Source organism: Musca vetustissima, unplaced genomic scaffold (genome assembly GCF_032173495.1).
Source record: "Musca vetustissima isolate MV318-11 ecotype Yass unplaced genomic scaffold, APGP_CSIRO_Mvet_v1 utg698, whole genome shotgun sequence".
In the NCBI taxonomy this organism is placed as follows: Eukaryota; Metazoa; Arthropoda; class Insecta; order Diptera; family Muscidae; genus Musca; species Musca vetustissima.
Genome location: NW_026885255.1, coordinates 391,615 through 413,237, shown reverse-complemented (window position 1 = coordinate 413,237; position 21,623 = coordinate 391,615).

The window sequence follows — 21,623 nt, the reverse complement described above, 5'->3', positions numbered from 1 at the left end:
AGATATATAGGGACTTTGGTGCACAATTTACATAAAATCGGACGATACTATATATGGGAGCTATATCTAAATCTGAACCGATTTTAAGGAAACTTAGCACATATCATTCTAGGCTCAATTCAGTACGCTATGCCAAATTTCGTGTAAATCGAAAGACATATAGGGACTTTGGTGCCCCATTTACCCAAAATCGGACGAAACTATATATGGGAGCTATATCTAAATCTGAACCGATTTTCACGAAACTTGGCACACATCACTCTAGACTTAATTCCGTACGCTATGCCAAATTTCGTGCAAATCGAAAGGTATATGGGGATTTTGGTACACCATTTACGTTAAATCCGACGAAAATATATATGGGAGCTATATCTAAATCTCAACCGATTTTCACGAAACTTAGCACACATCATTCTACACTTAATTCAGTAGGCTTGCCAAATTTCATGTAAATCGAAGCATATATATAGCGACTTTGGTGTATTTACATAAAATCGGACGAAACTATATATGGGAGCTATATCTAAATCTTAACCGATTTTCACGAATCTTAGCACACATCATTCTAGGCTTAATTCAGTACGCTGCGCAGAATTTCGTGCAAATCGGAAGGTATATAGGGATTTTAGTAAACCATTTACCCAAAACAGAACGAAAATATATATGGGAGCTATATCTAAATCTGAACCGATTTTCCCGAAACTTCGCACACTTCACTCTAGACTTAATTCCGTACCCTGTGCCAAATTCCGTGCCAATCGTAAGATATATAGGTACTTTGGTGCATCATTTACCATAAATCGGACGAAACTATATATGGGAGCTATAGCTAAGTCTCAACCGATTTTCACGAAACTTAGCATACATCATTGTAGACTCAATTCAGTAGGCTATGCCAAATTTTGTGCAAATCGAAAGATATATAGGGACTTTGGTGTACAATTTACATAAATCTGACGAAAATATATATGGGAGCTATATCTAAACCTGAACCGATTTCCACGAAATTTCGCACACATCACTCTAGACTTAATTCCGTACGCTATGCCAAATTTCGTTCACATAGAAAAGTATATAGGGACTTTGGTACACCATTTACATAAAATCGGACGAAACTATATATGGAAGCTATATCTAAATCTGAACCGATTTTCACGAAACCTCGCACATATCACACTATACTTAATTTCATATGCTGTGCCAAATTTCGTGCAAATCGAAAGGTATATATGGACTATGGTACACCATGTACATAAAATCGGACGAAAATATATGTAGGAGCTATATCTAAGTATTAACCGATTTCCACGAAACTTCGCACACATCACTCTAGACTTAATTCCGTACGCTGTGCCAAATTTCTTACAAATCGAAAGGTATATAGGGATTTTTGTACACCATTTACCCAACATCGAACGAAAATATATATGGGAGCTATATCTAAATCTGAACCGATTTTCACCAATTTCAATAGGCTTCGTCCTTGAGCCAAACAAATGAGCTGTACCAAACTTTATCCAAATCGGATTATAAATGCGACCTGTACTTTGTTTACAATTTAACACCAACAGACGGATGGACGGACAGACATGCATAAATCGACTCAGAAAGTGATTCTATGTATATTCGCAAAAGGAACCATGGGTCTATCTCGATTCCTTTTGTCTCTTATAAACATATGCACAAAGACAGTGTGGTGAAGGGTATATAAAATCCACGCCCTATATAGCAGCTTGAAAAAAAAAATTATAATTAAAATTAATGCGTATTTATTTTATATTTTTAGAAATAAAATTAGAAAAATCGTCCCATTATTTATAAAAAAAAAGTTTTTTTTTTTTGTAATAATTCCGACGCAGATGTCTCCAACGATTAATTAAATTATCAACAAATATAATATTATGTACATATTTACATACAACATGTGTACATACATATGTACTCCACACATGCACTCCTCCTACTGTAGACAACAGCGGATCGGAAAGGCAGGCCTATACGAAAACAAAAATTGTTCAGCCTATCTGAAAGTAAATATCGACGATGTCGAAGAAAAAAGTGCGAACATATGTTCACTTCGCTGTTGCATTTGTTTCGAATTGCTGTGTATCGTGTCGTGGAGGAGGAGGGTGAGGAATGGCCGACTGATTTTGTTTATAGGTCTTAACCAGACCTACGTTTAGATTTCATTTCTTATCGACTCGCGGAAAATAGGTGATTAGAGAAGGCCCCAACACAACCACCACAACTACTGGTGAATTGTTTTTGCTATTTAATTTTTTTTTTATTTATTGTTGTTGTTGGGTTCTTTCCAAGAGATAGTGGAGAAGCAACAACAACACCAATAGAAATTATGTGGTCTTAGTGGCGTTGATGGTGGTGATGGCGACGGACCGCCACACCACACAAAACTAAGTATAGGTCAGTAGTTGTCAGTGTTTGTGAATGAACGAATGCGAATTGTTCGAATCGAATCGACTCGGCTGCCTAGATCAGTGGCTGGCTGGCTGGCAACAGCTAGCCATTCAGTCGGCTAACCAGCCAGCCAGAGAAGTAGGCATTAACAACCTAGACTATGGAACCATAGATAGGCGATCATATGGCTTGGTTGTTTTTTATTCATATCGGGAGGGGGCCTGTTATTTTTTTTCCAGATAAAATCCCTCAATTGTTTTGAGTAGCTTGACACCGTTTTGTGTGGTTTCAAGAGGATTTGTTTTTTTTTTTTAATTTTTATGTCATTTAAATACGCATAATTTGTACCCAAGGAAGAGATACTGAAATTTGTGGTTAGATGTTTTGTTTTTGTGGTTTTATCATTTGAAATGTCATCAACAATTTTGGGTGACTTTTGGAGATAGCCTGAGAACTAAAAAAAAATAATTCTAGAAAGAATAACCTTACTTAAAAATATTTTAAAAAAATTCATGCCTTGTATGGGACTTCTAACAAATCTAAAACCAGTAGGGAAAGCACTAAAGTCGACCGATGGAATCCTAACAGACGTCGCATTTTTGAAGGTCCATTAACATATGGGAAATATATCTAAATCTGAACCGATTTTTTACGAAATTTAACACACATTTTTCTAGACTTAATTCAGTACGCTATGCCAAATTTCGTGCAAATCGTGCAAATATGTAGGGACTTTGTAAATCTGAACCGATTGTCACGAAATTTAACACAAATCGTTCTAGACTTAATTCAGTACGCTGTGCCAAATTTCGTGCGAATCAGAAGATATATAGGGACATTGGTACACCATTTACATTAAATCGGTCGAAAATATATATGGGAGCTATATCTAAATCTGAGCCGATGTTCAAGAAATTTTACACACATTATTCTAGACTCAATTCAATACACTATGCAAAATTTCGTGCAAATCGAAAAAATATATAGGAACTTTGGTGCACCATTTACATCAAATCGGACGAAAATATATATGGGAGCTATATCTAAATCTTAACCGATTTTCACGAAATATAACACACATCTTTCTAGACTTAATTCAAAATACTATTCGCGCAAATCGAAAATATATAGCGACTTTGGTGCACCATTTACATAAAATCGGACAAAACTATGTATCGGAGCTATATCTAAATTTGAACCGATTTTCTCGAAACTTAACACACATCATTCTGAACCTAATTTAATACCCTATACCAAATTTCGTGCAAATGCAAAAATATATAGGGACTTTGGTGGCCCATTTACCTTAAATCGGACGAAAATATATATGGGAGCTATATCTAAATCTGAACAAATTTTCTAGAAACTTAGCACCCGTCATTTTAAACTCAATTCAATACACTATGCAAAATTTCGCGCAAATCGAAAAATATATAGGGACTTTGGTGCACCATTTACATAAAATCGGACGAAAATATATATGGGAGCTATATCTAAATCTGAACCGATTTTCTCGAACCTTAACACACATGATTCTGGACCTAATTAAGTACCCTATGCCAAATTTCGCGCAAATCAAAATATATATAGGGGCTTTGGTGCACCATTTTCATAAAATCGGACAAAACTATATATGGGAGCTATGTCTAAATCTGAACCGATTTTTGCGAAACTTATCACACATCATTCTAGACTTAATTCAATACCCTAAGCCAAATTTCGAGCAAATCGAAGGATATGTAGGGACTTTGGTACACTATTTACCTAAAATCGGACAAAACTATTTATGGGAGCTATATCTAAATCTGAACGGATTTTCAGGAAACTTAACACACATCATTCTAGACTCAATTCAATACACTATGCAAAATTTCGCGCAAATCGAAAGATATATGGGGACTTTGGTGCACCATTTACCTTAAATCGGACGAAAATATATATAGGAGCTATATATAAATCTGACCCGATTTTCTCGAAACTTAGCACATATCATTCTAGACCTAATTCAGTACCCTATGACAAATTTCGTGTAAATCGAAAGATATATAGGGACTTTGGTGCCCCATTCACCTTAAATCTGAACCGATTTTCAGGAAACTTAGCACATATCATTCTGGACCTAATTCAGTACGCTATGCCAAATTTCGTGCAAATCGAAAGATATATAGGGACTTTGGTGCACCATTTACATAATATAGGACAAAACTATATATGGGAGCTATATCTAAATCTGACCCGATTTTCTCGAAACTTAGCACATATCATTCTGGACCTAATTCAATACCCTGTGCCAAATTTCGTGCAAATCGAAAGATATATAGGGACTTTGTTGCACCACTTATATAAAATCGGAAATAATATATATGGGAGCTACATCTAAATCTGAACCGATTTTCTCGAAACTCAACACACATTATTCTAGACCTAAATCATTAGGATGTGCCAAATTTCGTGTAAATCGAATGATATATAGGGACCGTTTACATCAAATTGGACAAAATATAAAGCTCCCATATATATTTAATCTGAGCCGATTTTCTTCAATTTCAATAGGGTTCGTCCTCGGGCAAAACAAATGGGCTGTACCAAATTTCATCCAAATCGGATCATAAATGTGACCTGTACTTTGTTTACAATTTAACATCTACAGACGGACGGACAGAAGACAGACGAACGGACATGCATAAATCGACTCAGAAAGTGATTCTATGCATATTCTTAAAAGGAACCATGTGTCTATCTCGTTTCCTTTTGCCTCTTACAAACATATGCACAAAGACATAGTACCCTGTATCACATTGTGGTGAAGGGTATACAAATAAGTTCGCGGTCCACTTCATCCCAAAATTATTATTTAATCATCACCGAAAATTATAGTCTGGATCCTCATGGAAACTTTCAAAGCGATCAGTGCTATATTTTCGCCCTCTAGTGTGGTAATGGGTTACTAAATAATGTGTGAATACGTAAGCACCTATAAATATTTGAGTTCAACTCCCACATCCGAGTACATACGACAATACCCGACAAAAATTAAGTATTTGGTCCATTTCATCCATTAAATATTAGCCTATCTTTACCAGAAACAATAGGGTCGTCATTGGCCAGGACCTATCCTACATGCAAAATTTAGTGAATATTGGTCCATAACTGTGGCCTGTATCGTGTTTACAAGTTATAATTACCGATCGTCCATTATAATTTGTAAACACGATACAGGCCACAGTTCTTCACGAAATTTTGCATGTAGGATGGGTTCTGGCCAATGACGACCCTATTGTTTCTGGTAAAGATAGGCTAATATTTAATGGATGAAATGGACCAAATACTTAATTAATAGACCAACTTTTTTTTTTTTTTTTTTTGAATCCCCGCCTCTTATAGACCTTTAAAAAATATAAGACATTAAATAAGAATGATTATCAAATCATTGCAATTTCCAAAAATAAATGCCCTCTCTCACCCTCCTGTGTGACATAATTTTTTTTGTTTTCAGTTCATCATCCAAAACAATTGCGTCAAAATTTCCAACTGGGTGTCTCTGCACTTTTTTTTAGAAGACGTTAAACGTTCGTTGCGCTTTGCTTATTTGTATTAATATTCTTATAATATAATATCCTATATAGTGAAGAGAGAGAGAAGAGTGAGCGACAAAAGGGGAGCCCACCGCCAATCGTCCCCATCCTTTAGTATATCAAAACAAAACCAAAAGTATAGATAGCCAACAGAATATAACAGATGTTTGCAATTGCAATGGTATTTGTATATACAACAACTATTAATGGGGCAACAGCTACAACAATCCAAAAACATGTATCAGCAGAACTATGGAGAGGAGAGAATTGTGTTTTTGTTTTTATTTCATATTTCAAATCGGCTGATTTTTGTGTTGGGGTTTTTTCACGACTATCTATCTATCAGCTGTTTCAGCTTGGAGAAGCAAAAATCATATGGTTTTTGTTTTGAAGAGAGAGGGAGAGAGCAAAATCGACAACACCTCAGTCTAATATGGCCACACACACACATATAAAAGGCAATTACGATGTGTGCGATGAAATTGGAGAGTAAAACACAAACTATATTCAATAAAAACTGCAAGTCAACAAATGTATCTGAGTATCTGTGAGATACATAAGCAATGAGAGAGAGAGTGTGTTTTAACATTTGTTTGTTTTAAGAATTTTTGTTTGTGTTTTTCTTAGCAGCAGTGGTGTCAACTTCTCAACAAATTTTCAAGCTCCTATATAAGGCGTGGATTTTGAAAAATATTTATCATGGTCCCAAAGAGCCTGGATTTTTTTTAATATTTTTAGGGGTCTATAATAGGTGTGGATTTTTTTTAATATTTTTGGGGGTATATAAGAGGCGTGGATTTAAAAAAAAATATAGGGGTTTTAAAGTTTCTATAAAAGTCGAGGATTTTTAAAATTTTTTTAAGGTCCATAAGAAGAGTGAATTTTTTAAATAATTTTTTAGAGGTCAATAATAGGCGTGTATATATTTAAAAATACCTTTTGGAGGTCTATAAGAAGCCTGGATTTATTAAAAAATTTTTTTTTAAGCTGAAATATTTGCGAGGATTTTTATACCCTACACAACTATGTTGTCAGGGTATTATAGCTTTGTGCAGCCCCAAGAGTTTGTAACGCCGCGAAATATTGGTCCTAGACCCACCTTCAAGTATACCAATCGTCATACCTCGACTAGCTGAGTTGATCTAGACATGTGTTCGTCTGTCCATTATAATTTCTAAACACGATACAGGCCACAGTTATGGACCAATCTTCACGAAATTTTGCATGCAGGATGGATTATGGCCAATGAAGACCCTTATTGTTATTGGAAAAGATAGGTTAATATTTAAGGGATGAAATCGACCAAAAATTTTATTTTTGTCTGATTTTCTGGTCGCTCCAGAGGCCGCAAATAGGGCCCAAACATCGCGAATTTTTACATGAAGAAGGGGATCGGTCCATAGAATGAGCATGCCAGCTTTGATAAAGATCGGTCAATATTTAGCGGGTCAAATGGAACCTGACTTTTTGTGTGAAAAATTACAAAATTTGTATTCTATGGCATATATATCTACTCCCAAAAGGACATAGACCCGAGAAGTTTATAATATATCCAAGAGGAGTTGTTGACCTTTAAATTGATACCAATTATATTGTCGTATGTACTCGGATGTGGGAGTTACACTTAAATATTTACAGGTGCTTATGCATTCAGATATTATTTAGTAACCCATTACCACAGTAGAGGACGGAAAGATAGCGTTGATCGCATTGAAATTTTCCATGGGGTTCCAGTTATGGTCAAGGACAGCGCCTATAATTTTCGGTGATGATCAGATAATAATTTTTGGGATGAAGTGGACCGTAAACATAATATTTTTGTATTTTTCGAATCGATCTAAAGGTCACAGTTATAAGCCGAACATCACCATACAACCCACGGTGAAGGCAATCTGGACAAGTAATTAGAAGGGCTGTGATGAATATTAGAAATATTCGGAAAATATGTCAGTGTATGGAAGAGGTGCTGTTGACCTCTAATCGGGCAAGAGGGTGCAAATGTCACGAAATATTCCCTCATGCACGGAATAAACATCCGCATAAAGTTAGATTTCCGTGGTAATTGTGTATGGTCGGCCCCGTCCGATTATACTCCTCCGCTCACGGGTTTTAAAATTTTTTAGAGGTCTATAAGTAGCATGAATATTTTTGGGAGGTGTGGATTTATTAAAAATATTATTTATGGTCTATAAGAGTCGTGGATTATTTAAAAGCTGAAATATAGGTTTTAAAGCTCTTATATTTTTTGATTTTTTTTTTATATTTGTTTAAGCTCCTATAAATTTTAGGATATTTCTACTTCTTATATTTTTTTATGTAGACATCACTGTCTCTTTTTTTTTTTTTTTTTGTTTTCCGTGTTCTTTTTTTGTTTTGTTTCTATGCATTACTAGTTTTTTTTTATTTTTGTTGGTGTTGTTTCAAGAAAAAAAATATATTGGGAATGGCGAATGACGAAGCACTTCCAAGTGAATTGTGAGACTTGGGGAAAAAGAACCAGCACCCCAAATAAAAATGCATTTCAAGACAGAAACACCAACTAAAAACGGCAATTAGGTGATTTTTTGTTTTTTAATTAATTTTTTATTTAATTTAAAATGTTTATTACAGTAATATCCGTATTATTTTTTAATACTTCTTCCATGTCCTCTTCCAAAATCTCAGCTCAAAAACAATTATTTTCCTACCTTAATTCTCTGTGTAATTAGTGGCTGACCGCTCGATGACCTCTCATGAAATGGCCAGACACCCCTCGCCCCACTGCCATCTCTGTTATTAACAATTTTAGCTGAACTAATCGAAAAATAGAAATCCTTCAAATTTATATTTTTATGCGATGATCAAGACCATATATTTCCGTCAGTTCTATTTTTTTGTTATGTTTTTAGTCGACGTCGTTGTTGTTTTTTTGTATTTCTTTTCACATGCATTTGGCAATGCACATGCAGTGAGAGTAGTTGGCTGGGTATTCTCACTTTTATTTGCACTCAACCAGATACACACAAACATTCAGCAAAAACAACAACCAAACAAATGAAAATGAAATGCCAGCAACAACAACAATATTAGCACAGAAACACAAACAACAACATTGCATTACCATCATTTGTTTACAAAATAATTATAACAATCAACAGCAGCAGCAAGAAGAAGAAGAAGAATACGTTAGTGATTCGTTCGTTTTGTTGACCTCTCTTAGTGTATTTCCTTCCCAGTCATGCACTCTCTCGCTCATAACACCCACATCTCAGCTAACAGAAAAAATAAAAACAAAACATGCAACTCACCCATGAGAAACAAAAACAAACAAGACCATGTTCTCTCTCAGTGTTTATGTTGTTCCCTCACAATGTATTTGTTGCTGTTCTATGTACTCTCGTATGCACTGCTCTGTTGCTGCCCTCGTCGTCGTCGTTGACTTGCCTCGTTCTTGTTGATATGATTTCGTGAAGTTATTGTTGTTGTTGCTGCATTTGAATGTAAACATAAACAACTCGTCTCGTCATATGTTCAGTAGTGCTACTGTGTTGTTGTACGTATTTCTGGTTTGTTGTATGTTTTAGCAACAACAACAGCAATTACTATTGGTGTAGCAAAAAAGGCAACGACTGAACAACATGGCAAAATCAATCAGGTTCATAATGTTATCATTTCGTAGCACGAATTAGGTTTTTATGCGGAGAGAGAGAGGGAGTGAAAAGGCAAAGACACACAAATACACTCATATTACAGTGCACTAAAATTTTGATTACAACAGCAACACCATTTTATAGTAAAATAAATCGGGTTTTTTAGTTGTTGTTGTTAAGTACGGGAAGACAAGAATGCAGTGAAGAACATATGCTGCAAACTCACTCCTATGGGTGCAATACAAAAGGGACTAAGTGGAATAAGACAATTTAAGGCGATTATTTCAAATGCCAATATGTATCTCCGGCAATTAGGGTCGTATTGAAATGAAATAAAAAACACATTTCAGCTGACAACCTCTAGTTTCTGAAAATTATTATAGATTTAGTTTTTCTACAAACTTTTTAAATTTTTAATATAAAAAAATTTAATAAAAAAATATACCCTATTGTAATTTTGAATTGAAAATGGTAGACAGAAGTAAAACTTAATGGTGGAACTTAATGACAGAAATTCGATTAATTTGCATACTTTTTTGGGGCAGACAAATTAATAAAAATGTTTTAAAATAAACATATTTTGTAGGCTAAAAAACAGTTGTGGATATGTATTTTTTTAAAGCCAAAAATCTAGGTATTTTTAAAAATTCAATCCTTACATGGAGCTGGAAAAATTCTCGTTAAAAAATCAACGCCTTATATAAGTATCTAAACAAATTTTCCTAAAAAGGCCATTGATAGTGAAAAGAAATTATTAAAAGTTTATACAATCCAACTTAATCCCTTTTCCACTTGCACCCATGACAATACACAATTTTATACTCTTTGCGTTTTGGTATTTATTTTGTTGTTGTTTTTTCCTTAACAAGTTTCGGTGAGTAAACAAATCGACAACTCAGAGTCAGACTCAAATTGAAGCACAACTTACAAATACAAATGCCAATACAAATATATAACTCTCGCATATATACAATGAGTAAAATTTTACAATTGAGAACATTTGATGTTTTTTTTCTGTATCTCATTTGTTTATTCACTCTCTCCCCAAACACGCACACACACTCACACAAACCATTGCTCCACCAAAACAGCAATTTGTATTTCCAGAAGGAGGAGCAGCGGAGGGAGCGATTGGCATTTGTTTTTATAATGAAAACCAAATGTTTTGAATTGTCAGCTGGTTGAACATACACTATCATGCACAGAATACCAACAGCAACAACAACTACAACAACACGAACCACAATAATTACAACAACATTGCTATGTTAAATGTCCCCACACAGCTGATATGTATCTGGTGGCGAGCGAACGAACGATGGTGATGATGATGATGCGTACTAAATAACAAAAATAACAATAACAACAAAACTACTACAACATATAATTTATAAGCACAAATTGTGTATATACAAATATTTATTAACTATATATACATGTATATTAGAGTGGGTCGCAAAAAAGATGAGAAATGATAAAAAATAAATTAAAGGAGGTTTTGGTTATTTTTAAAGAATATTTTTTCAAGGCCTATCGGAGGCGTGGATTTTTTTAAAGAATATTTTTTCAAGGCCTATCTAAGGCGTAGATTTTTTTAAAGAATATTTTTTCAAGGCCTATCTAAGGCGTGGATTTTTTAAAGAAAATTTTTTTCAAGGCCTATCTAAGGCGTGGATTTTTTAAAGAAAATTTTTTTCAAGGCCTATCTAAGGCGTGGATTTTTTAAAGAATATTTTTTTCAAGGCCTATCTAAGGCGTGGATTTTTTAAAGAATATTTTTTTCAAGGCCTATCAGAGGCGTGGATTTTTTAAAGAATATTTTTTTCAAGGCCTACCAGAGGCGTGGATTTTTTAAAGAATATTTTTTTCAAGGCCTATCAGAGGCGTGGATTTTTTAAAGAATATTTTTTTCAAGGCCTATCTAATACGTGGATTTTTTAAGGAATATTTTTTCAAGGCCTATCTAAGGCGTGGTTTTTTTTAGAAAGTATTTTTTTTTTAAGGCCTATCTAATACGTTGATTTTTTAAGGAATATTTTTTCAAGGCCTATCTAAGGCGTGGATTTTTTAAAGAATATTTTTTTCAAGGCCTATCAGAGGCGTGGATTTTTTAAAGAATATTTTTTTCAAGGCCTATCAGAGGCGTGGATTTTTTAAAGAATATTTTTTTCAAGGCCTATCTAAGGCGTGGATTTTTTAAAGAATATTTTTTTCAAGGCCTATCAGAGGCGTGGATTTTTTAAAGAATATTTTTTTCAAGGCCTATCAGAGGCGTGGATTTTTTAAAGAATATTTTTTTCAAGGCCTATCAGAGGCGTGGATTTTTTAAAGAATATTTTTTTCAAGGCCTATCTAAGGCGTGGATTTTTTAAAGAATATTTTTTCAAGGCCTATAAAAGTTCGGATTTTTTTAAAGAATATTTTTTCAAGGCCTATAAAAGTTCGGATTTTTTTAAAGTATATTTTTTCAAGGCCCATAAAAGTTCGGATTTAAAAAATATTCGTAAGAATATTTTTTCAATGCCTATCAGAGGTGATTTTTTTGAATCTTTGAAAAAATATTTTAAAAAAATTTCCATCATCCCAATCTATTACATAGCCTATATTTTATTTCTATGTAAATATGTACGTGGTATCCCCAGTATATAAGCCTGACTTTAACATAGTTTCATAGTTGGGACTATCTCAAAGAACAGGTCTTCTGCTGGTGGATGGAATATCCACAACCACAACGAAGTAAGGGAGAACGATGGAAAGATCAATCGTTGTCACGAAAAGGATGTATGCCGATGTTCCAAACCAAAAAAAAAAAAAAACATTGGTGTGGAGAGCTAAAATTGAAACGCCTAAACGATAATTGTGTGATCTGATGTGGTGTGATGAAGATGATGATCATGATGATGATACCGAGAGCCACCACCATGATGATGATAACTGCCGCACACTTTCTGTAGTTTATCTACACATCGTTTTTTGCCAAAGAGGGTATGTTACGGTTTGGTGTGATCTAAGAGAGATTCGTTTTGAACTCCTTCAGATGCATCTGTGTGTGGAGAAGAAAAAAATAAAAGATGCTGGTGTTGTCGTTTTTGAGTTGGTGTTGTAATATGGGTTAGGATCGGCGGCTGCTGCCGTTCCTCTCTGCTGTGTCAGTGCGTGTGCGGATGGATGGTTGGGTTTGGTGGCTGAGGGTAAATATGCCACAAAAACTCATAAAAATGCGGAATGGAAGACGCCATATGCCAGCATGCATGATTTGGACTTACACTCGACGAAAAAAAAACAACAACAACAAAATAATTGCTGCTTGCAATTATCGCAGGGAAAAAAGGAATTCTTTAAGGATGAGGATGGATGTCGGGAATGAAAGGACTTTTTGTGAGGCAAATCAATTTAGGCGTAAAACCATAAAAATTTCTAATTGCCAAAGGATAGGGAACTAGAAGAAGAAGAAGGGGGTGTGAAAAGGAAAATAAAAAAAACTTTAAAAGAAATTAAGAAAAAAGGTACAGAAAATTGATTTAAAATTTTAGAGGCCATTAATTCAGAAGCCGCCAGGAAATTAAACAAAAAAATCAATATCATAAAAATAAGGTGTAGGTGATTTCGAGCATTGTCATTGCCTCCAAGGGACCTTGGTCAAATAAAAATATGCGTTTCAAAATATTAAAAAAAAATAAATAAAAAATCTCCCATACAGACCTCCATTAAAATTCAAATTAAAAAAAATTTAAAATTTAATTTCAGAACAACCTTAACTTGAATTTTTTTTCTTCTAACTTCAGATTTCTAGGGGTTGTTGTTGTTTTACATTTTCCCACTTGATATATTCTAATTGAATTCTCCATCCACTTGGCTATTCACAATCCTTGAGCTATGGCCACCAAAATAATTGGAACAAATCGAACGGATGTCAATAAAAGAAAAAAAGTGCATGTGTTCGATCGTTCGTCGGTCGGATCGTTGCAAATCGTAGTGGCACCATGGCAGCACCTTTTTTTCTATTTTGCATGGTGCATTTTTTTTCTTTTTGCTACATCGTACAATGATGACGTGAATGATGTATTAGAGGCTAATTTTAGACATTTACTTCAGAGCGACGATGGCGGCATTCATTCATTATCTATGAAACACAAATGTGCGGCTGCTGACAAAAAAAAATAAATAAAAAATAAAAAAACACACATAGATTAACTTTAACTTTATCAACGAAAAATGAAAAAAAAATAAATAAAATAAATAATTACAACAATAGTGTTGGAAATTAAATGAGAATGACTGATTGGCTGAGGTGGCTGCTGGACTGACCGACCTTCGCTGAACAGATGTTTCAACTTGGTGAATATCAGTCGATATGTAGTCAATGCTGATTTTTTAAACAAAAAATAGGGCATTTGTTAAAAAAATATAAATGCATAAATAAAAACCAGTAAGGAAAGTTTACCTTACCATTAACCTTAAATCAGACGAAAATATATATGAGAGCTATATCTAAATCTGAAGCGATTTTTACGAAACTTAACACACATCATTCTAGACTCAAATCAGTACGCTATGCCAAATTTCGTGCAAATCGAAAGATATATAGGGGTTTTGTTACACCATTTACATTAAATCGGACGAATATATATATATATATATATATATATATATGAGAGAGATATCTAAATCTGAACCGATTTTCACGAAACGTAGCGCACATCATTCTTGACCTAATTCATTACGCTGTGCCAAATTTCGTGCAAATCGACATATATATATATATAGGGACTTTGCTACACCATTTACCTAAAATCGGACGAAAATATATATGGGAGCTATATCTAAATCTGAACCGAAATTTAACACACATCATTCTTGACCTAATTCATTACGCTGTGCCAAATTTCCTGCAAATAGAAAGATATATAGGGAGTTTGGTGGACAATTTACCTTAAATCGGACGAAAAAATATATGGGAGCTATATCTAATTCTGGACCGATTTTCACGAAACTTAAAACACATCATTCTTAGCCTAATTCATTACATTATGCTAAATTTCGTGCAAATCGAAAGATATATAGGGACTTTGGTACACCATTTACCTTAAATCGGACGAAAATATATATGGGAGCTATATCTAAATCTGAACAGATTTTCACAAAACTTAGCACACATCATTCTAGACTCAAATCAGTACGCTATGCCAAATTTCGTGCAAATCGAAAGATATATAGGGACTTTATTACACTATTTACCTTAAATCGGACGAAATTATATATGGGAGCTATATCTAAATCTAAACCGATTTTCACGAAACTCAACACACATCATTCTTTACCTAATTCATTACGCTGTGCCAAATTTCGTGCAAATCGGAAGATATATAAGGACTTTGGTACACCATTTACCTAACATCGGACGATAATATATATGGGAGCTATATCTAAATCTGAACCGATTTTTCCCAATTTCAATAGGGTTCGTCCTTGGGCCAAATAAGTGACCTGTGCCAAATTTCATCCAATTCGGATCATAAATTCGACCTGTACTTTGCTTGCAATTTAACGTGGGCAGACAGACGGTTGGATGGACGGTCCTGCATAAATCGGCTTAGAAAGTGATTCTATGCATATTCTCAAAAGGAACCATGTGTCTATCACGTTTCCTTTTGCCTGTTACAAACATATGCACAAAGACATAATACCCGGTACCACAGTGTGGTGAAGGGTACAAAAATAAATTTTTGAAAAAAATTTATATTTTTAAAAATTCCAAGACTTGGAAAGACTTCCAAAAAATATTTTTAAAAAATTCAGGCCTGGAAAGACTTCCAAAAAATATTTTTAAAAAATTCACCCCTTATATAGAACCTGACATTTTTCTTATTATTTCTTTGGCTGTAATCCCGAAACGCCATACGGCTATACATATGTTGCCAATTGGTGTTATATTTGAAGCATGCATGATCATGGACAGCTGGACAGACAAACGAACCGTTCATTGGATGGATGGATGATCGTTTGGCTAAAGTAAATATTTTTTTGCAGCTACTTACTGGGCGGATAAGCAGTGTCTCTCCGCATTGCGGTGGACGGACAGAATCTTATTTTTATTTATCCCCACACACACACCAAGAGTAACTCATTTGAACTGAATTGGGGTTGTTGTTGTTGTAAATTTAGACTTCTTAATTTTATTACAACAATAATAATAACAACAACAACAAGAGCAACAACACCAATAACAAATTAAAGTGTATAAATACAATAACAACAAAAAATAAACATGCAAAGGAATACCGGAATGCAGCCATTCAGCAATTTGTGTGTGTGTGTTTATAAACCTCCAGAGGGGCATCTGAGGTACGGGAAGGTATCGGGTAACTTGCTGATGGATACTTTAAAATTTGATTTTATTTATTTCTCGTAAATTTGTTTCTTGGCTGTTCTTTTTTATGGGCGTTTTGTTTTTCTTCCTCCTTCTTCAAGTGTTTAAGGCGATCGGACAGTTAGTCAGCCCGTCTGTCAGCCAACCATTTAGCCACTTCGTCAATCGTTCAATTATATTTTTATGACTCTGTCATTCGGTTTTCGATGAATGTGCACAATAAAAAAACTCGAACCTCTCAACAAAATCCAAACAAATAAATAAATATTTTGTAAAAAAAAATCCATTAGAGGTCCTCATTATAACAACAAAAGCCACCAAACCGAACAACAACAAAATATGAATATTAAAACAAAAACAACAACCACTCTACTATAAACAACAACAAAAATTAAAACCAAATCCAGTTCAACATTCAAAATATTATTTGGGGGACATAATTTATTTATCATCTGAGTAAAATACGATGGCTGTCCGCCCCGCTTGTTCGACATGTGTGTCCGCCCGTCTGTCCTCCAGCTCCAATGTGTGTTTTATGGGTGTCCCATTAAAACGGCGAAAAAAATATGCCGTTCCAAAGACGATATAAATCATGTCAAGTCACAATCATTGATACTACATTCCGTTCCGTCCTGAAGAACTTCCAAATCCCCAAGAGAGCAACCGTACCCCCTCCTCCCCTTTGACAATTCAACCGAACGAAACAAAATAAGTGCGTCGTTCCTTTGACTGTCTCAACTCAAAAATTGAAGCCTTAGTAGTTGTTGTTGGTGTTGTTTTAGCTGTTTCGAAATCATCCTCCATGCGGAATTTTTTTTCTTTGAAATTCGAAGATTCTGAAAACAGAAAACAAAACAACTACAAAGTTTTACAAAGACTGAAATGGGTAATTATGACTAAGTTATACAAATAAGAAGTAACACACAGCAACAACAACAAAAATAAAATTAAAAAAAAACAACAACAACGAATGTTGTGACATGTGGAGAGGCCCAGTGAATGAACTATTTTAAGGTCTTTACAAGGTGGGGATGTTTTTAAAGAATCTTTTTTGAAGGCTCTATAAAAGGCATGCAATTTTTAAAAATTGTGGTCCCATAAAAAATCCACGCCTTGTATGGGACCTTTAAAAAATCAACGCCTTGTATGGGACCTTTAAAAAATCCACGCCTTAGATAGGCCTTTAAAAAATCCAGGTCTTTGATAGGCCTTTAAAAAAATCCAGGCCTTAGATAGGCCTTTAACAAAATCCACGCCTTGTATGGGACCTTTAAAAATCCACGCCATGTATGGGACCTTTAAAAATCCACGCCATGTATGGGACCTTTAAAAATCCACGCCATGTATGGGACCTTTAAAAAATCCACGCCTTGTCTGGGACCTTTAAAAAAATCCAGGCCTTAGATAGGCCTTTAACAAAATCCACGCCTTGTATGGGACCTTTAAAAATCCACGCCTTGTATGGGACCTTTAAAAAATCCACGCCTTGTCTGGGACCTTTAAAAAAATCCAGGCCTTAGATAGGCCTTTAACAAAATCCACGCCTTGTATGGGACCTTTAAAAATCCACGCCTTGTATGGGACCTTTAAAAAATCCACGCCTTGTCTGGGACCTTTAAAAAAATCCAGGATTTAGATAGGCCTTTAACAAACTCCACGCCTTGTATGGGACCTTTAAAAATCCACGCCTTGTATGGCACCTTTAAAAATCCACGCCTTAGATAGGCCTTTAAAAAAATCCACGCCTTGTATGGGACCTTTAAAAATCCACGCCTTGTATGGGGCCTTTAAAAAATCCACGCCTTGTATGGGGCCTTTAAAAAATCCACGCCTTGTGTGGGACCCTAACATATATATTTTAAAAAATCCACAGCTTGTGTGGACCTTTAAAAAATATTTTAAAACCAGTAAGGAAAGTAGTAAAGTCGGACATGTCAATGTTCCCTCGAAGGAACATACTCATGCCTTGTCATACGCTATTTTCCCGAAACGTCCACACAGCATTCTAGGTTTAATTCAGTACGTTGTGCCGAATTTCGTGCAAATCGAAAAATATTTAGGGACTTTGGTACACTATTTACCTTAAATCGCACGAAAATATATATGGGAGCTATATCTAAATCTGAACCGATTTCCACGAAACTTAGCACACATCATTCTAGGCTTAACTCAGTACGTTGTGTCAAATTTCGTGCAAATCGAAAGTTTTATAGGGACTTTGGTGCACCATTTACCTTAAATCGGACGAAAATATATATGGGAGCTATATCTAAATCTAAATCGATTTTCACAAAACTTAGCACACATCATTCTAGACTCAATTCCGAACGCTATGCCTAATTTCGTGCAAATCGATAAATATTTAGCGACTTTTGTGCAATATTTACGTTAAATCGGACGAAAATATATATGGGAGCTATATATAAATTTGAACCGATTTTTCCCAATTTCAGTAGGGTTTGTCCTTGGGCCAACTGAATGAGCTGTGCCAAATTTCATCTTATTCGAATAATAAATGCGACCTGTACTTTGTTTACAATTTAACATGGACAGACCGACAGACTGACGGACATGCATAAATCGACTTAGAAAGTGATTCTATGCATATTCTCAAAAGGAACCATGTATCTATCTCGTTACCTTTTGCCTGTTACAAACTTATGAACAAAGACATAATACCCTGTATCTCAGTGTGGCGAAGGGTATAAAAATTAAAGCCCTAATATTTTTAGGAATCACTTCGAGGTCAAAGTACTCCCATCCATTATCTGTCACTCACACCACCATAACAAAACTAACATCTCAATTTCCTTATTGAACTCTAATTGGTAAAGCCATGACCAGAGTCAGACCAATTATCTTTATCAGTTCTTGGCTCCCATAAGAAATTCCACAACAAATTTATGGTCACTTTGGGCAGTGGCAGCAGTAATTAGAAACCTTCCTCCCTTTCCAATTTTTAAGAACGATTAGACTTTTGACATTTTTCGAAAATCACAAAAATTTGTCTAACAAAACGGAAACATTCTAAAAAATATTTTATGGACGTGACCTTTCGGTTGGCTACTTGGTTGTCATAAAATTCCGAAACAAAAAAGGAAAAAAAAACTACAACCGAACAATTAGTGCCAGACCATAAATCAACAGCTACTCAAATTACAATCAATAAATTTTATTTTCTAAAAAAAAGGCAGAAAATTTTATTTTAAAAATACACTTGGCTCTTGGCAGGGTGGAGTAAAGTGCAGATCTAATGGTCACTGGCATGGCTTGACTCGGCTATGGGTTTGTCGTACTTTGAGGTTCATTCACTTTTAAAAACAACACCAAAAAAGTTTACATTTCACCAGACCAGGGAAAATGTTGTTGTTGTTGTTTTAAATTGAGTCAGTAATTTGGTGGGTAGGAGGGAGAGGGGTCTGTTAGGCAAACAAGCCACTGAGCCCGACATTCTTGGCATAAGTGTCACAGCAACAAATTAAGCAACCGCACACAAACCTCCACACCACACACACACAGCCCCAAAAACAGACAGCTGTGGCATCATTCATTGGTTGGCGAAGCCTCCACCAAAATCAGAGCACAGCCTCCCCCAGAAGGAACTGTGCAAAAAACCCGATGAGGAATAAATGAATACAAAATGTGGTGAATAGCCGAGATTCTGCAGCAAAGGGGCCAGTGACCATAGCTCCACCTAAAAATCGCAAGGCCGTTAACCGGCTAAAAATGGTAACTGGGAACTAGAACAGCTAACAGCGGTCAATGACCGACCGGCAAGGTTATTTGCCAAAATAGAAATAAACACCTCTCCCCAAAAAGGATGGCAATGAACTTCAGAGGTTGTAAGCCGAAAGTGAGAGCTGGCAGCCGAACATCGTAGCATCGTTTTCATTTTCCTGCCACACCGACAGCACACACACACACACACACATCGAGAGAGATTCTCATCTGCAGGCCTCTACAAAGGCATTGCCCTATCAATGCTGTTAGTTGACCTTTGGCCTTGTCGCATCAAGTGTATGAGTGTGTGTGTGTGTGGGTGTATGTGTGTTTCTCCATAAAGTTCATAACCATGCAAGTAATTCTTCTGCTGATGCTTATTACGACCAATTCGTAATTCCTGTTCAGTGCTCCTGCTACTTGGGCCTATGATGACGACTCTATGTTTGAGGCAGTCGTTTAAGGGAGTGTGGGTGTGTGTGCCGGTGTGTGCGGTCGTGTCATTGCACTTTTAAGTTGTATAAATGCGTGCGTGGGCATAAGAACACGCGCAAATACTATTCACACACATTTCTTCACATGCACTCACTCACTCACACGTTCGTTCCGACAGTCATTTAGTCACTCACTCAGTCACATGATCTAAACTAAACAATTGGCATTTCCGAAGTCGAAGAAGCCAATGCTGATTGCTGGTGAATCATAGAAAAAAGTAATAAAAATTATATGGTTCCTTTCGAGGTTCAGGAAGATTAGGGCAAGGATGAGTCATGTCCTGGGATAACTAAAAAATATTTTTAAAAGACGTGGATCAAACAATGTTAGATTTTTTAAACATATTTTTTATAAGGCGTGGATTTTTTTTAAACTATTTTTTGAATGCTCCAAATAAAACGGGAATATTTTTATAATATTTTTTAAAGGTCACAACAAGGCGTGGATTTTTATACCCTTCACCACACTGTAGTACAGGGTGTTATGTCTTTGTGCATATATTTGTAACAGGCAAAAGGAATCGAGATAAACCCATGGTTCCTTTTGAGAAAATGCATAGAATCACTTTCTGAGTCGATTTATGCATGTCCGTCCGTCCGTCTGTCCATGTTAAATTGTAAACAAAGTACAGGTCGCACTTATCATCCGATTAGGATAACATTTGGCACGGCTCACTTATTTGGCCCAAGGACGAACCCTATTGAAATTTGGAAAAATCGGTTCAGATTTAGATATAGCACCTATAAATATATTCGTCCGATTTTAGGTAAATGGTGTACCAAAGTCCCTATATATCCTTCGATTTTCACGAAATTTGGCATAGCTTACTGAAGTAATTCTAGAAATATGTGTGTTAAATTTCATGAAAATCGGTCCAGATTTAGATGTAGCTCCCATATATATTTTCGTCCGATTTAAGGTAAACGGGGCACTAAAGCCTCTGTATATCTTTCGATTTGCACGAAATTTGGCATATGGCACTGAATTAGGTACAGAATGATGTGTGCCAAGTTTCGTGGAAATCGGTTCAGATTTAGATATAGCTCCCATATATATTTTCGTCCGATTTGAGGTAAATGTTGCACCAAAGTCCGTACATATTTTTAGATTTGCACGAAATTCGGCACAGCGTACTGAATTAAGCCTAGAATGATGTGTGCCAAGTTTCGTGAAAATCGGTTCAGATTTAGATATAGCTCCCATATATATTTTCGTCCGATTTATGGTAAATGTTGCACCAAAGTCCGTAAATATTTTTAGATTTGCACGAAATTCGGCACAGCGTACTGAATTAAGCCTAGAATGATGTGTGCCAAGTTTCGTGGCAATCGCTTCATATTTAGATATAACTCTCATATATATTTTCGTCCGATTTAATATAAATGGTGTACCAAAGTCCCTATATATCTTGCGATTTGC